Source organism: Halichoerus grypus, chromosome 14 (genome assembly GCF_964656455.1).
Source record: "Halichoerus grypus chromosome 14, mHalGry1.hap1.1, whole genome shotgun sequence".
Classification (NCBI taxonomy): domain Eukaryota; kingdom Metazoa; phylum Chordata; class Mammalia; order Carnivora; family Phocidae; genus Halichoerus; species Halichoerus grypus.
Genome location: NC_135725.1, coordinates 40,521,510 through 40,530,370, shown reverse-complemented (window position 1 = coordinate 40,530,370; position 8,861 = coordinate 40,521,510). Strand labels below are relative to the sequence as shown.

The window sequence follows — 8,861 nt, the reverse complement described above, 5'->3', positions numbered from 1 at the left end:
GTCATTTCCAATACACCTGGCTTGGGGGAAAAGACAAATTAACCAGTCAATTGCTAAAATCTCTCTTTTGTCTATGTACATTTCCTTACAGCATGTCAGATGAATCATGACTATTTGTAAACTAGCCCTTAGGGAAAGCTCCAATTTAATATACTGGAGATGGTTTTAATAACAAGTGAAGTCATTTCTCATTTCTTAGAAATAAGGCATCAAGAAAAATCTCTAACTAACAGGTCATGTTGATATAGCCAAAAGAGTTATTCAAAACAAGGCCGTGTATAAATGGGTTAAGAATTTCACCCAGATTCTGTTGCCATAACCATTCCTCTGGTGAGTCTTTGCAGAGATTTTAGGAGCATATTTAACTAATCATTATAATTAGATGAGAAAAAGAAATTAGACACAAGAGAAATGGGAAGGAGAAGGTAGAATTATCACTATTTGCAAGTAATATGATTATACACTTGAAAAGTCCAAGAGAACCAACTGGAAAACTATTCAACAACAAAAAGTTATCAATTCTCCTTAAGTTAATGGATATATTTAGCACAATACCAATTACAATACCAACATTTTTCAATTAGACAACCTGATTTTATGAAAGATTTACCTTAGAAATGTTAAAAATAGCCAGAAAACCTCTGAAAGAGAACAATGAGGGAAAACCAGGCCTATCAATTTTAAAGCAGATAGTCGAAGTAACTAAATCATGGGGGCATATACATAGACAAACCGATGTAATGGAATAGAAAGTTCAAGAATACTGAGGGAATTTAACATGTGAACAAGGTAACATGTCCAGTCAATAAGGAAATGACAGTCTCTTCGTAAATAATGCTGAGACAACTGGATAACCATTGTTTCCCATAATATGCACCATAGCAAATTACAAATGGCTCAAATATTTAATTGCAAAAAGTTATAAAAGTGATAAAATGACAACAGATAAAGGCTTTCATATGTATGACTCAAAATCCAAAACAAGTGAAAGTTTGATGTAGTAGGCTGAGTGAATATTAAAAACTTTTCATGGCCCCAGGCACCACCAACAGAGATTCTAAAGGAAGGAATAAAGAGAAAGTCTGTCTTCAGCCCCATCTACCACTCATCTAGTTCCACACATATCCCTCCCCTCACCTTCAGGAAACCATTTGTATTACTTTCCTATGTGTCCTACCAGAGCCTTCCTTGATTGAAAATGCAAGAAAATACAAATATGGACATATATATATATATATATATATACACCTTATTTTATATAAAAAATATATTCTATATTCACTATTTTGTACCTTGCTGTTTTTATTCCAGAGTATACCTTAGTAATCTGTCTGAATCAGTACATAGCATTTCCTTATTCTTTTTGTAAATATCTGATATTCTATTGCAGGGATATGCCATTATTAATTTAATAAGTACCTCCTTGCTGGAATTTCAGGTTGTTTTCAGTAATTTTTCTCATAAATATATTAGAAATGCAACTGACTATTTAAAAGAGTATCTTGACACAGCTCTTAGACATATAACATTCTCATTCAGAAAACAGGCTTTGCAAGAGGTGTTATAAAAATCCTGAAGGCATATCATAATTAAGCCACTAAAGACATTGTTGATAAGATATAATAGTTTCCCCCCAAAAGAATCTTACAAGCAAATTTACTATGATGTGACAGGCAGTGTTAAGAGACTATCTCATATAAAGTGAATATGAAATTATAATCATTATAATGATCAAATTACTGTAATTAGTACATAGAGCAGAGAATTTATCTGTGCCAATTCCATATACTAAAATAGTTTAGGCAATAGTTATCTTATCAGTCACAATCTTTCCCAGAGAAGAAATAATGACAACTCTATAACATTCTATTTTCAACTTCGGGGCACAGAACTTGTTAAATGTTATTTTTATTTTAAAATGATGGTAGCAGAGATAGGATTGTGACATAACGTATTGTAATGGATTCATTTACTCATTTTGGCAAATCCACCTATTAATTATCTCAACCTCATTCTACCAATAGGGTTAACCTGATTACTCACCAGAAATAAGAATCAATATTTCATGTGTGTATTTCCCAAATTTTTATCCAAATATTCTCGAAGATGTAAAAGGATTGCATGGTATGCTAAAAAAATAGATGAGATTTTGGTCACCTCTGGCTCAGAAATCTAGCAGTTACAAGAAATGTTATCCTTCTAAAGGATTCTTGATGAAACATCATGGTGGTAATAATTCATTGTAATTTGTTCTGTCTCTGACTTTTGGTTTTGAGGCTTATAGAGAGATACCAGTCCTGAAAGGCATCTGGGAAATAGGAGAGCTGTCTGGTTGGTGTCTTGTTTTAAATTTTCACAGCTACCAAGAAGGCCCTTGTCCTATATTTTCATATGGCATCTCACACAGGTGTATACTGTTTTTAACAGTGATTACTCATCCTTTGGAAGTTTAACGCTCTGTCCCTGTGGATTTGCTTATAACCACTTCTCATCTTCCAAAGCATGAGACACCATAGCCTATTTTGTGTTTAATTGATTCAACATTAATGCTGCTGTGACAATTTCACAATTCCTTGACATTGATAAATTAAATTATGAAAGGCTCTGTGACATCTAGAGAATGTGTTTCCAAAAACATACTTGGTAATAACCCGACTTGAACAATGGATGACAGTACATTTATGGCCAGAGGAGAATGGTTCATTGGCTCTCCAGAAAAAGTATGTCAGTAAGTATTCGGCTGTCACTCTCAAGTGTGGAATTGCTAGGAAGTCACATGGAGGACAACGCTTCCCAGGCTCCAGCTGATGCCCACAGCTGTATTGTATGAGCACTGAAAGATCTAAATACATTTCTTTTTGACCATCTTCTCACTTTAAAACCAGTCAAATTTTAGGAAGGCGAACTTATTCATGATCTTTTAACCGTTTTTGTGAGTGCTAAATTGGCATCATATGTCAAGTTTTATCAGAATAATAAAGACTTCATTGATCCAGTTGGTCTATTACATGAACAGAATATGGCAAAAATGAGACTGCTTACTTTTATGGGAATGGCAGTGGAAAATAAAGAAATTTCTTTTGACACACTGCAGCAAGAACTTCAGATTGGAGCCGATGATGTTGAAGTGTTTGTTACTGATGCAGTAAGAACTAAGATGGTCTTGCTGTCAGTCATAGTACCCAGCGGACATTTGGAAAACAGCAATGGCAACAACTGTATGACACATTTAATGCCTGGGAACAAAATTTGAACAAAGTGAGGGGGCGCCTGGGTGGCTCAGTCGTTAAGCGTCTGCCTTCGGCTCAGGTCATGATCCCAGGGTCCTGGGATCGAGCCCCGCATCGGGCTCCCTGATCAGCGGGAAGCCTGCTTCTCCCTCTCCCACTCCCCCTGCTTGTGTTCCCTCTCTCGCTGTGTCTCTCTCTGTCAAATAAATAAATAAAATCTTTAAAAAAAAAAATTTGAACAAAGTGAAAAATAGCCCTGTGAGTCTTTCTGAATTTTTACGCTATGTATAAAATTTTGTTCTTCTTTGAGAAAATCTAAATCATAGCAAAACATTATAAACTGAAAAAAAAAAAGAGCTGAGCAGGAAGATTCGGGTGGTCAGAACTCAGTGGGAAGAAACTGAGCCTTGCTCTGGTCAAAATGAAAAAGGACTATTCTTTATTTTAAATGATATGTGTACATGCATAATGGAGATGCCATCTTGAAACTGGTGAGTTGTTCAATATTCAGTGCTAAAATGATTTCAAATGATAACTAATATATTATATGGAATTGCACAGATAGCAGTGATCAAATCCTGTGTAATTTCTCTAGAACAAGAAAGAATGAACTGAATGACAAAAAAAAAAAAAGCAAACAAAACCAATCACAAGAGATCAAGGTGGGAAGAACAAAGTCTCTGAGGGCAGGCTGAGCTCAGCTACAATCCTGGCTATGGGATTCTGGACCAGTTTCTTTCCACCTCCTGTGGTTCCCCATCTGTAAAATGTGGATACTGGAAACTCCTTCAGGGAAGTTGGTATGAGGATTAAGCGAGGTCATAGCCAAGCACAAGACTGGCACTTAACATTTTTTTGTTTCATCTTTTCTTTCCCTTTCTTTTATTTTCCATAAACACAGAAAATCAGCAGCAGCATCCATTTGTTCCTGGCCTATATGGCTTATACTGATGTATGATAATAAGTGACCTGATTAAATTGCTAACCTCTAACCTTATGGAGAGCCAAATCACTTCTAAATCATTCCTCATAATTTTATATGTATTTTTTTATTATCATGATACCAAAGATGTCTGAGAAAGCAAATTCCACAATAATTATCAGCTAGACACAGTATTTCATTTCCTCCCCATCATTAATATTTTCAGTGTTGTAAGACAGAAATCCTTTTGCCTTCACTTAATCACATTTTTCCTCTTATCATCAATATAGATGTTGGTCAATCGATCCTCAAACCACATAATCTTTCTCTATTTCTTCTGCAACAAAGTTCAAATGGAAACAATACAGGTTACCTCATTCGTTCAAACAGAGGGCATGAGAGTAGTTGTGGGAGATTTCAGGTACTTACTCAATAGGCATCTAGTTTAAGAAGTATGTGGACTCAATTCAACATAGCTTCAATAAGGAATTAAAGTGAAAATCTAGTAATAGGAATAGTAGTTTTAGTATTTTCGTGAATTCGGATGTGTAAGACTATTTTTAATGATATGAAAACCACATATTTTCAACTATATTAGCTACTGTGGAAAAGCATTGGAAACAGACAAAAAAAAAAAATTAGCTTGATTCAAAACTAGAAAAGTATACTGGGGTCAAGGAGCCCATGAAGATTCTTTAGCAGGGGAGACAAATGACCAGGACCTTGCTTTCAGGAGATGATTCTGGAAAAGGGCCTAAAATTCCTTAGGTCAGGCTGAAACTGATGCATTACAAACTGCAGCCAAAATATCAGAGATTAGAATCAATCTAAAATTAATTTTTTTAAGATTTTATTTATTTATTTATTTATTTTAGAGAGAGAGAGAGACCATGTGAGCCAGGGAGGGGCAGAGGCAGAGGGGAGAGAATCTCAAGCAGACTCCGCACTGAGCTCGGAGCCCGACACAGAGCTCCATCTCATGACCCTGAGATCATGACCTAAGGCAAAACCAAGAGTAGGACGCTTAACCAACTGAGCTACCCAGGCGCCCCTAAAATTAATTTTTTAATGTTGAAATTATAGTTTGATCAAAAGGTGGATTGATATATCCTAAAAAGGCAAAATTCTCATATATGTGATGGAAGGAAGTGTGGAAAGGAGTCCATTCTTATCTGGGTTCCTTCCCTTATAGTTTAGCTTCCTCTCCTCTCTTCTCTTTGTCCCTCCCCTAATCTCCTCTCTTTCTCATAAAACTGTTTATTTAAAATATCATTCGGAGGGTGCCTGAGTGGCTCTGTCGTTAAGCATCTGCCTTCAGCTCAGGTCATGATCCTGGGGTCCTGGCATCGAGCCCCACATCAGGCTCCCTGCTGGGCGGAGAGCCTACTTCTCCCTCTCCCTCTGCCCCTCCTCCCTGCCCGTGCTCTCTCTCTCTCTCTCACTCTCTCCCTCTCAAATAAATAAATAAAATCTTTAAAAATTAATAAATAAAATGTCATTCCAACTGCTGTTGCAGAGATTTTGAGAACGTGGAGAAATCAGAGGCTATGGGCCGCTGTTTGAGGAGTGCCTGTTCGTTGGTCCGACTCCAAGTCCACCAAACTTAGCAACACTCAGAGGCATTGCAGCCTCACTGGGGGAGATAGTACTTTTGCGGGGGTGCTGGAATGCAGACATCACCTGATGTCTGGGAAGGGAAGTAAGAACCTCATTTTCAACAACACTGTTTTCAGAGACAAATGTGAGCATCACACTCAGGGAAGGACTCTGAAAGCTAATCAGTTCAATGCATTTTACAGATGAGAAAAATCAAAGCTCAGAGAAGGGAAATGATTTTCCCCACTCCCACTTTGCTGGCTGGAGCAGAACGAGGAGAGAACCCAGGAGTCCTGGTTCCTGAATTAGGGTGTATTTCCCTTCACATACCTTCTACTCATACTCTACACACAGTCACCTCCTGTCCCTTCTCAACCACTCTCCCCTGCCTACGCTGTCCTCCCCCCATCTCTTTGCTGAAATAGAAATTTAAGAACGTTACCCCGGAACCCCCAATTATTAATTGTAGAAGTTGCTCACCGCCCTGTATATTCTATCTTTCCTAACAAGTGAAGCCGACTCAAGTAGAACATACACAAATGGTGTTGTCTTAACATTTTACAATCACCTCCCATCTTGTGCTCCATAACGTGTGGTGAGGAAAAGTTACACTGGAGTGGAATGTACCATTACTTCGCATTTTCATATGTATACGTGCTTTCTCGTTGCCCAGTTCACCCCTGCGCTGGGATAAAAATAGTATCACAATCACAGCAACAAATAATCTTCCTATGACTCTTCCTCAACTCACAGTTTTAGGACTCCGGTTCTTTTTTAAACATCTTCCCCGCTCCCGGGTACTTCTGGAATTCTCCAAAGAGTGCATATATGCTGATGTGTAGAGCTGCCATTTCCCACATTCCCTCACTGAGCTCATGCTGGAGAAGTTGTCACTTAGCCACTCTGAGTCCATCTCAGAGCCTCTGATTTCTGCAGCTGATCTGTACTGAAGCTTCTTGGGCTCCTGGATCCAACTGGCTGAGGCCACCTACAGTCACCAGACACTCCTTGCTGTCACCTAGCTCTATGACAGACACCACGCTGCCTTTGTAGCCTCTCAGACAATTCTCCTGTGACGTGTTGCCCTTGGATTAAAATTGTCTGCTTCTAATTTCTCTTCCTTTGTTTACTAGAAAGGTTTTCATGGGTCCTTATGAAACTGAGATTTCTGACAGACATATCCCCCAACTCCATTAAGATATCATGCTCCATATCCATAAGATATGATGGAATCCACAGCACACAAAGATGTTTGGGTCAAAAATGTAAAGGACCAGTGAGGGTTGAAATGTAGCCCACACTCTACTCGCAAACTACGCAACCAGGGCTATGTCTGGTGAGAGAGTATCTTTTTCTCATTTACAAATGGGCTGTGGCCCTTCCTGAATCCTTATATGGAGGCTTCAAAGAGGAATCCCTGCTATATGGAGAACAGGGACCATAACTCATATTTCTTCTGTGTAGACCTCATCATATGGCCCGGCAGTGGGCATAGAAACTGTAAGTACTTGCTAGATAAGATCTGTGAGGTGGCAGGTAGTTCACCTAGGGAAAATCTCGGGCCTTGGCAGACTTGAAAAAATAATATGAAGGCATGGAGGGTTAAGGACTTTCTAAAGGGCCAAATGCTGGCTTTCTCTCAACTTCTAAAGTTAAACTCAATTAAACCCCTTGACATTTCTTTCCTGTTCATCTATTGGATCACCGAAATGGTGTTGTGCTCAGGACCATATTCTGGTCTCAGACAACCTTCCTACTCTATGCATTGAATGTTCCTGGTCCGGTACCATACAACGCCTTACTCCTCCTTTCTTAGCATCTAGTACTTTCACAAAATAAGGAACGTTTTACTGAATTTGATGTGTCATTTTAGTATCATTGCAATTGTTGCTATGAAGACTTTGAGATGTGAAGTGGTCTAATGCCCCCCCCCCCCCGCCCCCTTAACGAAGGCCAGATTTCAGAACACCGAGTGGCCTGGCTTCTATCTTCTTTCTTCCTGTGGGGTTATGCTAGCTAACCATGAGGACTGCCAGAATTGTATCTTCAGTCGTTGTTTGATTCCGAACAGTATCTTACTGTGTGTAGTCCGCTAACCTTCACTTTCATCTTCTTGCTTTTTGCAAATCTATACTCCCCCCAAAAGTTTCTCAGCGTATCGTTAAAGTTCACCGATTCAGCACTTGCCCTTTACAAAAGTCTTGGAACCCACATACAAAGATTAAACCCTGCTGCATAAAAAGTCCGACAATCCAGCCAAGGAGCTGGAGTGGTTCTCACCCTTCACACTCGCCACACCCCGTCAGCCCACAATAAATCCCCTCCTGACATAAAAGTCCCTCTCCCCCACTCACCCGAGAGTAAATCCCCTATTGGCAGGAAGCCAGAATGAACAGATGTGGCTGCCCCCACTTCCTGGGGTGGGGTCAGGCTACATCAGCTTTGATCAGCCAAAAGGAGGAATTTCCAGTGTCACGGGCCCTCTGCCGAGAATGCCCCAGGGCCGACTCCAAGAAGTAAAGGGACCAGGGATTAAAAAACAAGTAGGAGCATCCCAAATGGGCAGAGTAGCACAAAAGACTTGTGCATCCAGAGAGGTGATGACATGGTCACTCCCATTTCTTGCACAGTAGTGCGAACGCAAGCAAATCCACCTTTCACGGCTAGAAGCTCCTTCTGACGAAAGGCAATGCCTTAGTGGTGTTGAGTTTAGTCCTCCCTATTATTCGATCATTCTTGCTAGTAAACTAAACCCACAAGAATGAATATTAACCCTTATGCAACTCAAAGATGTGTTACAGTAATGTTGATTAGTGTTTGCATTGGACCAAACCTGAAATAGCTCCGTGCACCACTCAGCTGACTCTTATAAAGCACCATGACTGGTTTCACCTGTGAATTTCCATTGGAACCATGTATCACCACCTCCAGATGAGCCACTGAAGTTGGACATATCTGAGAGCCTTGTTTGGAACTGTGGTCGTACAACGAGAGCCTTAAAAGGTATTGCAACATCCCTCACTGAAATTGAGGGAAATTTCCATGGTGAAATAAGAGAAAGTGTCTTGCTCAGTCAGTTGACTCTTACTATTCACGGCCACTCAGGGAAACTA

The 8,861-nt window shown here is 39.6% G+C and overlaps 1 pseudogene; it reads left to right on the top strand.

Moving 5' to 3' along the window:
* The first annotated feature begins 2,722 nt into the window (after positions 1–2,722).
* Positions 2,723–3,450, top strand: LOC118548165 (eukaryotic translation initiation factor 3 subunit M pseudogene; annotated as a pseudogene).
* Positions 3,451–8,861: the final 5,411 nt, after the last annotated feature.